The following is a 13,910-nucleotide window of genomic DNA, read 5'->3' as shown; positions in this document are numbered from 1 at the left end:
GCAGATCTGCCTCTACTGTCCTCTCCCATCCTTTTCCCAGCCTCTGGCACTAGCAAGGCATCTGGCTCGGAGCAGTCTGCTTGTGGGGGGCGGTGTTCAACTGTTTGAGCAGCAACTCCTTCTACTACCCTGAAAAACGCCAGGCTAAGCGTCCACCCTTTGTGCCGGGATCAGCTCACTGCCAGGTGGACCATGCCAGCTCATATCATCAGTACGCCACAGAAACTACCTTGCAATAAATTCCGGAGGCGTTATCCAACATAACTGTGCACAGATGAGCTTTCACATTTGCCCCATCTACACCAGAGGGAGAACTGGTATATTATACATGAATTCACCAATACTCGACAGTGAACTCCGAGGAAGCAGTGTACGTGTATTTAGAAGTTGCTGTCTGAAAATGCATCCAGGGTTCCAGAGATTGTGGTATATTTATTAACGTAAAACCAAATTAGTCAATTTAGAAGAGGATGTATGTTCACAATGATAGTCTGGAGTAACAGGGAAAAGCCTCCAGATTTCTTACCACTGCTGTTTGCCATATGCACAATTACTGTGTGGCAGGGCTTCTTTTCAAGGTCTGTTTTTTAGCACTTTTATTTCTTTAGTGCTAAACAGATAATCACATTCTGCAAACGCTTAGTCTCAAAACATCCCTCTGGTTCTTTTGAGAGACGGGTTCGTTAGAGCTTTTTCAGCTGCCCATGCACATTGTAATCCAATATTGTGGAGTAAACACAGGAGTAAACATTTTGTAACCATAATATATATAATTACATATAGAATATATATATTTAAAACGGTTTAACACTGCAACGGGGACTTATTGATAACAAAATAATATGCCAGAAGTGAAGTAATGTAAAAGCAAAATGGTTGTGGATGTTTACTTGATCACAAAATCAGAGCGATTAGAAAAGACCCTTAACAGCATCAGGTCCTACCATCACCTGACACTACCAAATCCCACCAGTAAAACATGTCCCTGAATGCCACACCCACACATCTCCTAAATACTCCCATGAATGGAGACGCTGCCACTTCCCCGGGCAGCTCATTCCGATGCCGAACCACCCCGTCTGTGAAGGCTTCCAGACATCTAACCTAAACCTGTCCTGGCACAACCTGAGGCTGTTTCCTCATGTCCTAAGGCCATTTCCTCCTGTCCTAATGGTGTAACCGTGCTGCGGGTAAAGAGACATTGGAAATCTTAAGACGCCTCACTGGGCCGAAGTGGAAAATCTCTCTAAAAACCACTGCTAACATCACCGGGAACTGCAAACCAGCGAGTGGTAATATTGCAAAACCTTATCCGAGGCAGCTAGGAACTGATGCATCCTCACTTATCTTAGAGCAGGTATAAAGGCAGAGATCCACCCTTCTGGGATTCAGCCGTGTCTGTTGAAATAAAGTAGGATGAGCACAGAAAGCTGTTAAGTCAATATATTTACTGGAGGAGGGAGATACTGCAGTGTTTTCCTCCAAATCTCCTTTGAGCTACCATCTGCTGTGTTAATCATTAATGAGACCATCCATTTTTATACTCCGGGAGGTGAACCAAAGAATTCACGGCTTGGTTTTCATTTCATTTCAAATCAGCTCGCTGGAAAAGCACCGTGCCTCCAGCAAGGCTGAGCCACTGTAACACAACACTGTATCAATGACATTTGTGTATGTAGAGGAGAAATTTACATTGGAGCTGGAAGGTTATTAACAGGGAAAAAAAAAAAAAAAAAGAAAAAAAAGACTTTTTTTGGGCATCCACTACTTTTAGTATTGTAATCATGGAAAATTCCTGCTTATAGGAAATCAGTTGTACAGATTCACTGATTAGAAGCAGGACTTTTGACTAAAACCATACCCACAGATGTTGTCCCTGTACTTTGGTCATCCCCCATTCCCACTACAGATTTCCCACCGGTGACCTCAAAGGCAGAGCTCTGCACGGAGCAGCTACGCTCTCATTTTGTTGTAGGTCAGTGGATGCTGCTGCTGCAGTTCTTCCTTTTAGGCAGGCTTTTACCATAGCAACAGCAAAGGGAAAGATTTTAGAAAAAGGAAGATATGAACAGAGATGCAAAAAACAACGACCAAGGGATGACAGACACAGTGAGGACCTACACCAGCCGTCTGACACTGCATTTCCAGTAGATAGCGGTGGCTTCCTTCAAGCTTACATGTTCAAAACCAAAACTGGAGCATGACTTTCGGGAGCTGACAGTGGCTGGTGGTCTCCAAGCTGTGGGTAAGGTGGGTTGTTACTGGGACTGCAGCTTCATGAAGGAAGTCTCCAGCTGGAGGAGAGAAAGGGGAGATGCACGACCTGCTCGTGCCAGCAGACCAGTCTGTTTGGAAGAGGCTCTGGCACAGCAGTTCTCCTAGCCCTTCGCGTCCCGATCCTGCTTTTCAATTCTACTTTTACTAATAATGTGTGCGGCGGTGCCACATTGGCAGGCTGGGGAGATGCTAATGAACGAGACAACAGATTAGCAAATGTTGTGATTTTTACTTGTTGGTAAGAGACAACTGTGGATTAAAAAAAAAAAGAAGAAAAGAAAGAAAAAAACAACAAACATTGGCATAACAGCCAGCCAGCGTGAGTGGCTGCACATCATGAGATCCCAAGCAACTGGCCAAGCACTGCTGAGGAGCACAGGGCTGTCCACTGCCTCCTGTTAGGGAAAAATTCACCAAGGCAACGCTCCTGTCATTTTTAACCAACCCACACGTGTGTCCCTAGAGCTGGGAAGGGCTGCAGGGAATATCACGGCACCATGTTCAAAGAAATAAACACCCAGCTCACCGAGAGGGCGCCGAGTTGAAAGAAGCAGAGCCCAGCCTCTCCAGAGACACGGGCAGGTGCCTGCCCTTCCCCTGTTTTGCTGGCACACTCAAATTCAATTCAAATGGTGGACAGATTAACACCTTCTCCTCTCCACACTGCCACTTTGAGCCACAATCACTGCTGTTCTGGCCAAGTGCTGGTTCAAAGGGAATCCCATCCCTTTACACTGTGGCTGAAACAGACTGAGTTCACATCAAGCAAAACCCCCCAACCTTTCTCCAGGATTTGCACACACAACCAAATCGAGGAAGCAGTTAATGCGACCATAATTAAACCCATAACCTCTGAGGAAAGTTTTATTCTAAAGATTTCAATCTTGAAACTCATTTCAGAATTATTCCCTGATCTACACCGTTCCCCGGAATTACAGCATTAAGAAGAAATAGAGCTTTGTTTGTGGCAGCCTTCAAGATACAACTTTAACCTTTCAACACATTTTTATTTTCTTCTGAGCTGAGGTTGAGGCGGTGCACTACAGAAAGCAAAAGGAGACAAGATTATAGCTGCTTCTGAGAGAGGTAACGAGCAGATGAAACCGAACTACAAACAGCACCCTAATCTTAAGCAGAAATACACTCACCAAGGTTACCTCTTTGTACATGGCACAGTACTACAAGCAATGACTTACACAGCACTGCAGCAATACACCAAATCACCCTGTGGCTAACCAGTAAGACACCAGTGCCTCATCTGAAGGCACCTGCCATGAAATACACCGCGATGCAGTGCATGGTGATCATGCTGGCCTCATGTCAGCAAGGAACTGTACTCGCCACAATCCCCTCCATCCATGCCCAAGTACCAGGCTCAAGCATCCGGGAAAGCCATGGGCAAGCCTCTCCTGGCCTCAGAAGGCGAGCAGCTGGACACCTTGTAGATATGTATTGTTTTCTACTTAACTCTAAATTAAACTTGAAATTATTTTCTAATTAACCCTAAGCTAACTTTTTCCCCACCCAGCTGCCAGACCGTCACTTTGTGTGAAGACACCGGCATCCCTCACCAGGCGATGCTGCAGAGCCCATGAGGTCAGGCAGGCTCCAGCCATGCTGTGCTGGACTGTGCCCAGCCTCATCAGCCCTTGGACACCTTCCAGACCACTATGAACCCTCATCAACAAACTTTCAACCAAAACAGTGCTAATGAATGATGTGTAGCTCTGTTACACAGCTGCTGGGGTTTGCTTTCCACCAGAACCACCCTGAGAGCTGTTCCAGGCTGCCATCTCAGTGGAGGTAACTTTTGTGCCTGCAGAACAGCCCCGGCACAGATTTTGCTGTTTGCTCCAAAGCCTGGGAAGTGCTGCAGAACCAGACCCTGCTCACCCCGGGGCTGCAGCCGGCAGGCAGCGGCACTGCACGTCTCCCACCTGCTGCCTCAGCCGGCCCGGCGAGGAGCTGTACGTACCTCCTGGCTACAACACGCAGACACAGCCACCAGCAGTGTTACTGGAGAAGGCTGCAGACAGCCCCAGGGCCCCATCCTGCTGACAATTAGAAAAGCAAGCAGCTCGTCAAAATTATTTAAGAGTACAAATCTCACAAGGTTATATTTATGTTTGCAGGTCTTCATCTGCTTGGTTACTTCAGCCAAAGTCGTATCACCTACCCATCTTTCTTTAAATATCCTACTCACACACAAAAAGTATAGTTTTAACACACAGACAAATGTCTTATCTAAAGCACAAAGGACGGTATATGGTGTTTTATGCTTCGTATTTACAAACCATCACACCTTAGTCGCTTTTTTACACCAGTGAGCTATTGCTACACATATTCCTCATTCTTACATTTATGATATCCAGACTGTGTTTCAGAGGAAAAGTTTCAGAGCTTAAATTCAGTCTAGATATCATCTGGTGACTGGCGTGTGTTTGTAATTAAGTAGATATTGGAGCCTTATCATCTTGCGGTTCCTCCTTAAAGACTCAATCTTACGTGATTCCCACAGTGCCTCCGCTTTTTCATGTGAGAATGGCACATGTCTGAGTTTGATGTAGCCGGGATGCTACATCAAGGGACCGATCTTTCCAGTTCATTCTCATCTTCTGCTTTCGTGAGGACCTGCCTTTGGCTTCTCTATCAAGATGAGCAGAGCTTTGGTCTAGCTGAACGCAGCTGGCCAACAGCTGCACCAGTGCAGACATTCCTTATTCCTGTGAAAGCACAATCAGACAACTTGGTTTATAGAGCCAGTTTTTCCCATGTTTAAATATTCTCAGGAAAGCACTTAGCTGCAGCTGGCCAGGTACACTGTCAGCAGAGAAACAGCAGGAGCAGCCACCAAAAGGCCCTGGAAGCTCCCCCGTGCACAGTTAGGTTCGAGTCACCCCTAGGATCAGCACTCCCAAGCCTGCCTGGGATGTCATCCTGCCTCACAACAGACAAGAAGATAAAGATTATGAGAGGTATCAGCCCTGGGGTGGATCCTCTGGCCCAGGAGCTGGTTCTCCTCCAGGAGACAGAGAGCCTAAAGGTACTCACGCTGGACAAGTTTTTATTTCTCAGAGCCGTGACTAGAAAGCTGTCATAGTGGTTCTGTGACAAATCATGAGGAAAGCTGTGTGGTCGGCAGGAAGCCTGGCTCCTGCTTTGCTCCAGGTCCTTACTGCCGTCTTCCAGGGCCACAAGCACTTCCAAAGCCAGAAAATCCCAAGTGCCTGAGAGCCAGAGAGGTGCTGGGGCGAGGATCTCACAGGCTGCTGCAGAAATCCATTTAAATAGATCATGAGCCTGTTCCACAACATTAACTTTCTATGACAGACAAGTGAAAATCACTTCCTTATCTTCAACATGTAAACAATAAATGTGGCTGCATAGCTGGTGATGCCCTGGAGCTTCTGAAGGCAGGATTTTTGGGGACTTTCTTCTACTCCCTAGCTGACTTCACTTAGGACACTCAGTATATGACTTATGCATGCTTCCACTTAAAATGAAATCTCTCCAACACACACCCCAGCTGTCAATTTATTGTTTGGCTACATGCCATTTCCCAGAGAATCCATTTCAGGCTTTTTTGTGTGCTTGGGGGTTTTTAGGGATGTGTCTGAGGTTGCCTTCTACTGAACCAGATCCAGGCTGTAGGAGCCTGTGGACGTGGAACGGAGTGAGGCCACGCCTGGCATCCGAAGGGCTGCACAAAGGGTCAGGACTGAAGTCCCTGTTGACATCTGTGATCCCGTCCCCTGTAAAACTAATTCATCCAAGCACTTCAGTATGCTTTCAGATAAGAACAGTCCTTGTGTGGCCATTAGCAGGATCGCTGCTGTAGAAACCATTTTCACAACACACACAATTGCTTACAGATCCTTTTGGATATCATGCTGAAACAAAGAGCAGAGGAAGAATGGATTTTCTCCTTGCTGCAACTGCAAACTTTAGGCAACGTGTTCAAGCAAATACTGCCCTGGTCCTGCTTACTGTGGCCACAGATGGAGCAGCAACATGCCCTCAACCAGATTCACGCAACGGGGGGATCCCAGTGGATGGGATCCAAAAGGGGTGGCTGCATTTGGGCACCTTCCCCGTTCCAGTTCCCCTTGGAATGAGAAGACACATCTGGAAGAGCCACGAAAGCCCCCAGACGTAGCTGAAGAAACTTCTCTTCTTGTTGTTCTTGGAATGACGCCCTCCTGCTATTCACAGCCACAGCTGCTGGTCACTTGGCTGCCTACAGCCGGAGCCTGAATGGAGGGCAGCCCGCCAGCTCACGGCTTGGCTGGGTGCTTCTGCCCTGGCGCTGCTGCCAAATGGCCGTGGGTTGAGGCAGGCAGGCTGCCTGCACCACCTCTCGAGTGCCACTGCTCCGGCAGCAGCTGCTCCTTTGCGCCCATAGCAAGGCTCTGGCACCGCAGCCTACCCAAAGCTGCACGCTGCCTACGTCGGCCTTCTCATTGCTGTCTGGCCCTAGCTGGGACTCCAAGAACAAAAGCTTTCATCCCTCTTTTGCTCGATGGTGAAAGCCCAGCTCACCCCAAAACACTGCCATCCAGAAAAGAGAGCAAAGCACAAGACACCTCACTGGCCTCAGAGGCCCGGTGCTGGGCCTTCCAGCAGCACCATGCAGCCCGGGCCTCCCCGCTGTCCAGCCTTCCACCTCCAGCCGAATAAATCAGCCCCACAAACTATAAGCACACAGGAGAGAGAAGGATCCATGTCAAACAAGCCCCAAAACACAGTTCGGAAGACCAGAACAAATCAGAAGCTACCCCAACCACGACATTCACAGCAAAGGCCTGCAACATTAGAAAGGAAAGGGGAAAAAAAGTGAAAGACAGACAAGGAGTCTGCGGGCATCTTTGTCTGCCAAGCAGACAGGCTATCAGGCAGTAGGTGTCTAAAAACCCATTTAGGCCATCTAAACTGTCAAGATCTGTGTGACAACTCATTTTGACGATTTCAAAGGGTTTCAACCATTCAGGTTCTTCTCCTTTTTCTTTCTTTTTTTTTTTTTTTTTTAAGGCTTGTTAAAGATACCACGAACCTTTCCCTGCAGACTTAAATTTTGGGCACACGAGAATATTAAAGGCAAGCTCAATCTGCCCAAATCTTTCTCCTTTCCTTACAGTGAGGTTTCTGCCAGCAGAATAAAAAAATGATTCATGACTTTCGATATTTCTTTGCAGCAATGTCTGGAATGCTGGATTGACAAGGGCACTCTACAAGGAAAAAAAAAAACACAACACACTATACCCCTTCCTGGCCACAGATTTCTATAGGTCTATTATTTAATTTGGTTATTATAGGCTGCTGTGATTGCTCTAATCAGTAGATGAAATGTATCCTTCCTTCTGCTTATTTTCTCTGTACAGAAAGTTCTCTCTTTACAGAACACAGCCTCTCTCTCAACTATTCAAACAGAATTCATTCATTATACTATATTCTTGTTACATACTTGCTCTTCTGTGTTTAGATTGCAAATTCTACATTTTAACTAGCATCCAGGGAATGTTATTTCAGCTATGCCACTTCATAAAGTGGACAAAAGAACCCCTTTATTCCTAGAGCGTTAAAAGCTGTTTTAGTGTCAACTGGTGGTCAACTCACGTCTCCCTGAAAATTAATGTCAGCAAAAGAGCACGGCTTCTAAGCTAAATTCTGACCTCCCTGAAATCAATAGAGATTTCCTGCTAACTTTTTTCATGCCGAGATTACTATCTACCCCTTTGCTTGAATTTACAAGAAGCTCACACTCACCTAACAGCCATACTGCTGTCAAAGAAGGCAGTCTTTTTCCTCTTTTTCATCCTGGCTACAGAAACCTTCCTGATCATCATGCCTCAGTGCTGGCACTTCTGCAGACACAACAACTACCCCATGGGGAGAAAAGAACTGTCTTCTGCCAGCTATAAAATACTAATACTCTAGAGGTATTGTCAGACCAAGGAAGAGAAAGGAAGGCATAGCTGAGACCACTCGTGTCAGTGCCACAACTGATCAGCCTCACTGTCTTTCAAACCCTTGCCAAAAGTTGGTAGCTGCAGGAAAGTTTAGTTCCCAGCAGTTTACATTGAGGAATGAAATATTGAGCTCCCCATCAGGCTTGTCAGGAGCAGGCAGGAACTCTGGAGAGGCTGATCTGAATCTTGCAGGAATGAACCAATTCCCACATTAAACTTGTCACAGACAATTGGAAACTCTGTCTGTAGTAATTAACAATTCCTAACAACCACTGCGACGTGGTCTTGGCACACTGACACCAGCGCTACGGGACTGGGACTGCGAGATAAACTCAGCCTTACAAGTGGGATGATCCTGCTACAGGGATCGGCAGAGAAGCACTTCTGAATGAGTATACCATTGTTGTACAGGCGGGGTGATTTTACCGCTCCTAAAGCACCATATGTGGTTTACAAATTAAATCAGACTACGAGGTATCGTTTTTCTGGATGACAGTCAATTCTCCTGCTCTTTACAGATTAATGATGGCAGGTTTTATCTTTCTGTACAAATACCATGTATCTGTATGCACTTATTCCAGTTCACCTGGAACTTTCAGAAGGGATCTCCTTATTGTTGTGGAGATTCTCTGCTTCTGGAACCATTATCTGACTACTTTAATGAAGAATGCACAATAGTTGCTTTTTTACAATTACTGTAAGAATTTCTTGGTGGTTGTATTTTCTTTCTTTTAAAGCCAGAAGAGACTTGAGGACACAGGTGGCCAAATGGCCATAGAGGCTCTTCACATCGTTGTGGGGGCTGCTGCCATCCATAGGGCACTGCTGTGATAAGTGATGCACTGCTCTGGCAACAGCCATGAATGGAAAGAAAGGGAGAAGAAAAGGGGCAGCAGCTGGTAGTCTTAAAACTGATAGTAAGACTTAAATATGAATGCTGGATGTACGTGGGTTTACACACTTTGGGATCACCATTATTGACTTGGTAATAAAATGAAGGTAAGCACTTTTGTTAAACAATCTCATTCTTGCCATGGAAGATTTCTGTATAATCTTTTCTTTCCCACACACAGTCACGTCTGGTCATGGTTATATTGGTTTTAGTAATTTCCCCTGTAGGAAGAAGCAAGGAGGAGGAAATTGTAAGGCAGACAGAAGACACTGTAGTCCCTTTCTCTTTCTCTCTCTCTCTCTTTTTCTTTCTTTCTTTGTCTTCCTTCCTTCCTTCCTTCCTTCCTTCCTTCCTTCCTTCCTTCCTTCCTTCCTTCCTTCCTTCCTTCCTTCCTTTCTTTATTTCTTTCTCTCTCTCTATCTCTTTCTTTTTCTTTCTTTCTCTCTTTCTCTTTATCTCTTTCTTTTTCTCTCTTTCTTTCTCTCTTTCTCTCTCTCTCTCTTTCTCTCTCTCTCTCTTTCTTTCTTTCTTTCTTTCTTTCTTTCTTTCTTTCTTTCTTTCTTTCTTTCTTTCTTTCTTTCTTTCTTTCTTTCTTTCTTTCTTTCTTTCTTTCTTTCTTTCTTTCTTTCTTTCTTTCTCTCTTTATTGATTTGCAATTCAGAGACGGCACTGAGTAGGCAGAAGCCAATGAAGCACTGGGGAACCCTTGCATCCTGCCTGACACTGGTTTATTTTCTCAATGCGACAGATTTAGGTCTGTTTTTTCCACCCCTCTCCAGAGCTCAGAAATTATTTTAGTGCTTCTGTTAACTAATTCCTCCTCTAATTAAATTTAGATGGAAGAAAAATCCAATATTGATTTCAGACTTTTATAACTTCTATGACTTTTCGCAATAATATCCAATTGCAGGTGAAAAAATAAGACTTGTAGTGAAAGCATGTTCTCAGTTACCCTGGAAATAATTCAAGGCAACTCTGCTCCTTCAGTGCCTTAATTTTAGTGGCCCCTCCTGCTCCCTGTTTACCCAACTTGCAAAAGTTCGTTTTCTTGAGAGATGTAATGTGACAATTTGAAGATCATTTTCTGTCATTCTGCCTTTCAAGCAGAAAGAAATACATGTAGTCATCTACCAGGTGCTGATCAAGTACTTCAATATGCAATGTATATATGTCCTTGCTGTTGAGTCTATGCAATAAACACAGGATATTTGGTAGCTGCAGTAGCTGCTTTCCAAAGGTTCTTCTAACTTTTCTTTAGAGAGCAGAACAGAGTATGCAGGCAAGTATGCAGCAGAAAAAAATATCTATAGTGGTTTGTCAAGATCAGAACAGTAATGAAAACCTGACTGTAACCAGCTGCCTTATTTCCAGGTGGGGTGAAGCCTGGTGAAAGCTCTGCCCTGGCTACTGCAAGGCTGAGGACGGAGCCGACCCCAGGCAGTGCAGCAGTGTCCACACTGCCATAGGCACTGCGCCATCCATCCGCTGACACCGCCTGCAATGCCACCAGGCTTGGTGCTGACACATGGCCTTCACCTGGGGGGGAAGCAGAAACCTCCCCACTGCACAGACGTGACCACTGTGTTATTTTGTTGAACTGTACAACAATAAAAATCTTTCTTAGTATCTCAGGTGGACAGCTTGTAAGCAAAATGTCTTATGGCTTTTTCTATAAATTAAATGTTGAGAGATGTCTTTTCTTGACAAAGAACAAATTATCCTGAGCCTCTGGCAGGTGACATAGCTGTTAAAATGACAATCATGCTGGCAGCAGTGCAGGGCAGGAATTCCTGAGCAGCAAACGACCAGGAAGGCCGTGAAATCCAAAGTCACTATCTGCTTATCCATCAGTGTGCTGTGCACGGCCTCTCCTGTACTTTGATTACTATCACTGTGATAAGGCTCGGGAATTAATAACTACAGAAAATGCCCTCTCTGCACCCTCTGAAAATGATTCTTCATGCATGGCACATCTTCCAGAGGTCAGTAAAACATTTTTAGTATGACACGTGCTGCGCTGCATGCCATAAATCAGACCACGCATTTGACCCAGCCATGACTCTCAGTGACAGCTTTTTAAGTCCCAAGGTGAAGTCACCATCCAGTTAAAGACAAAAGGGAAACCGCAATTCGTGCTCTATGTGCCAAGATATTACCCACATCCATTTTCAGCCCAACCTGCCTGGCACACAGCAAAATACTTTCACTGATGTTCCTTCATCTTCATCAGCATGGACCGGGGGCTGTCCTCACCGCCCTGCACCAGTGAGGTGTCCCCATGGCAGCCGGGGACCGAAGCTCCAGCCTTAGCCACGCAGCGCTGTGAGGAGGGTGGTGTCTCCCACCCAAGGAACCTTTAAACCAAACCATATCGCCAAGCTTCACACTCTTTATAGGGATTTATCTGTACAAACGCAAGCCCTGCCAGGTGATAGGCCTGTCAGACCTGTGGCAGGCCTCGATCTACACCCTTTCGTAGTGGAGACATGGCCTGAGTGTCTGTGAGAGGCAAACCCCAGTCTGTGACTACTGGCCCTCTGAGTCCCACTGTGATATTACCTAAAAACATGTTCCAGTGTCTTGGCTCAATTTCACGTAGCATATAATACTGAATTTGAACCAACAGATGATTAAAGAAACTGAACAACTTCACATTCTGGTAATTAAAAGAAAGTGTCATGTGCCAAACTTTGAGCAGAAAAAGTTAGTATTTTTACGAATTAAACAAAGCAATAACCCCTATCATGACAGAAGAAATCTTCTGTCTGTGGGAATCCTACAAAACCATAAAATGATAATCACAGTGCTGGCTGACTATAACTATCAAACAAACAGCATTAACAGTCAGGTATTTTCATATGTCACTGAACTAATAAGATGACAGGAATTCTACCAAACTTCAAATACATTTGTCTGCGTACTGCTCAGATCCCATAAAAGATGTAATTTCTATGTGAGAAAAATAAACTGTCTACCTCAAAGGAAGACTTTCTGACAAGTTTGAATGCAATTACTCAGAGCCCCGACTTCTACTAACAGCAGCTGGGTAAAAACAAATCCTTTAGTGTCACAGAGCAGATTCTTTGTTCCATCTTCCTGCTAAGGGGAAGTATAAATTGGATTGTGGACCACATTTAATTAAATTTAGCTTCAGTTGTTACAGTACGAGAAGAAGAAAGCCCCCCTGAGGTTCATGCTAATGGGAATAGAAAAAAGTATATCTGCTGCTGAGGCTGTTTGTAGGTAATGGTTGCTCACCCACTCAACACCAAGATGAGGAATAGCATCTGCTAATAAGTGATCTTTGGGCTAAAACCATTTGCATATTACCAGCTCCTCTGGAAATAATCTTCAAGCTGTTAGAAACGTAAAAAACCACTTTTTAATATTTTTTTATGAGTTGAAATATCAGAACCAGCAAAATTTAAAGCTGATGACTTGCAGAACTCGTTATCTGCCTCGTCTTCCTGCAATAATTCACTAATCTGTATCTGTTGTGAAAATTGTCTCACTCCAAGAGACATATGGATGGTTATGGCTTCCAGCGGGGCTCTGATGACTCCTCTATGGAAACAACGGCACCAAGAGCAGCTGGAGGAAACAGATGTGCCGCCATGGGCACTTTCAGTGAAAGGCCAAGGGATGAATCCTTCACGTGCTACTTAGTTCAGGATCCTGTCATAAAAAACACCATTACAAAACAATTACTGCCTATGTTTTTAGCCTGGCTCTACTTGGAAGCAGACATTTTGGCAGTAAAATCCCCACTGGAGTGAATACAGGAGAAGGGTTGCAATGGGCAGGGCAGGAGGCCCTTCCAGGCCCTGCCTTTGGCTAAACTGAAATTGAACCCAAGCCACTGAATTTTCATATGGATAAAGTGCCAGTTCTGAGAAGCACATCAGCAGGATGGCGAAGTGGTAACCTGAGGAAATAGTTGTTTGTTATTCTGGGGAAAAAAATGTAGTTTGGTAATTCAGAGAAAGCAGTTAGTGAAGAAATCAAAGATGTGACACCTACAATACACAAACTGTCCTGTAGAAACCCGTCCTCCAGACACGGGCAAAAAAACTGGGGAACTTTTTTGAAGAAGAAATGCAGTAAACATGGATACCAACTGGGTGAAATAGCAAAGGTACTCAAAAGGACAAACCAGATACACCAACAAGGAAAGAGAGTCTCACAAGCTTCTGGTGATTCGCCAAGGAGCCTTTATCCTCAGCTACGGAGGAGAGGAATACTTGAAATACTCATGGCACTGGTTTTTACAACAGTGACACGTTTCCAAATGTTTACCTTTGGTCTGCCTTTTTTTTTTTTTTTTTTGGAAACAAGTATGAGCTAGAATCAGTCACAAGTATTGGGAAAAGAGAACGAATAAACTGAGGAGCAAGGAGCAAAAAGTCATGAGGTCTGGACAGTGCACATCCCCTCAGCGTGGACAAACCCAAGAGTGCAGTGGCGGCACTGCTAGCAAAAAAGTGACCTCACTCCCTGATACTGCCTCCCGTGACCAAAGGACTGGAGAGCATTTTGGGGATAAGGGCACGGGGAGTGGAGAGATGTCAGCATGCTCTTGGCAAGCACAGGCAAGCAAATCGCTACTTGTGCATCAAGTTACTGAAGCTCTAATCAAAGATACTTAAAAAGCAAAAGTGGATGGAGAGATGAGGAGAAAACAGTAGTGTCTGCAAAAAAAAAAAAAAAAAGAAAAAGACAAAAAAAAAGAAAAAAGCTGTATGGTGCCTAGCTTTCGAATTACTGGAGCTTATCAA

The 13,910-nt window shown here is 44.8% G+C and overlaps 1 protein-coding gene across 3 annotated transcripts in view; it reads right to left on the bottom strand.

The window, feature by feature from the left end:
* Positions 1-13,910, bottom strand: part of SRGAP1 (SLIT-ROBO Rho GTPase activating protein 1) — a 149,050-nt gene that overhangs the window by 75,995 nt on the left and 59,145 nt on the right. The gene's annotated exons all lie outside the window — the stretch shown is intronic.

Source organism: Anas platyrhynchos, chromosome 1, assembly GCF_047663525.1.
Source record: "Anas platyrhynchos isolate ZD024472 breed Pekin duck chromosome 1, IASCAAS_PekinDuck_T2T, whole genome shotgun sequence".
Lineage (NCBI taxonomy): Eukaryota > Metazoa > Chordata > Aves > Anseriformes > Anatidae > Anas > Anas platyrhynchos.
Note: the sequence above shows the minus strand (reverse complement) of the source record. Positions and strands in the feature narration are given on the sequence as shown.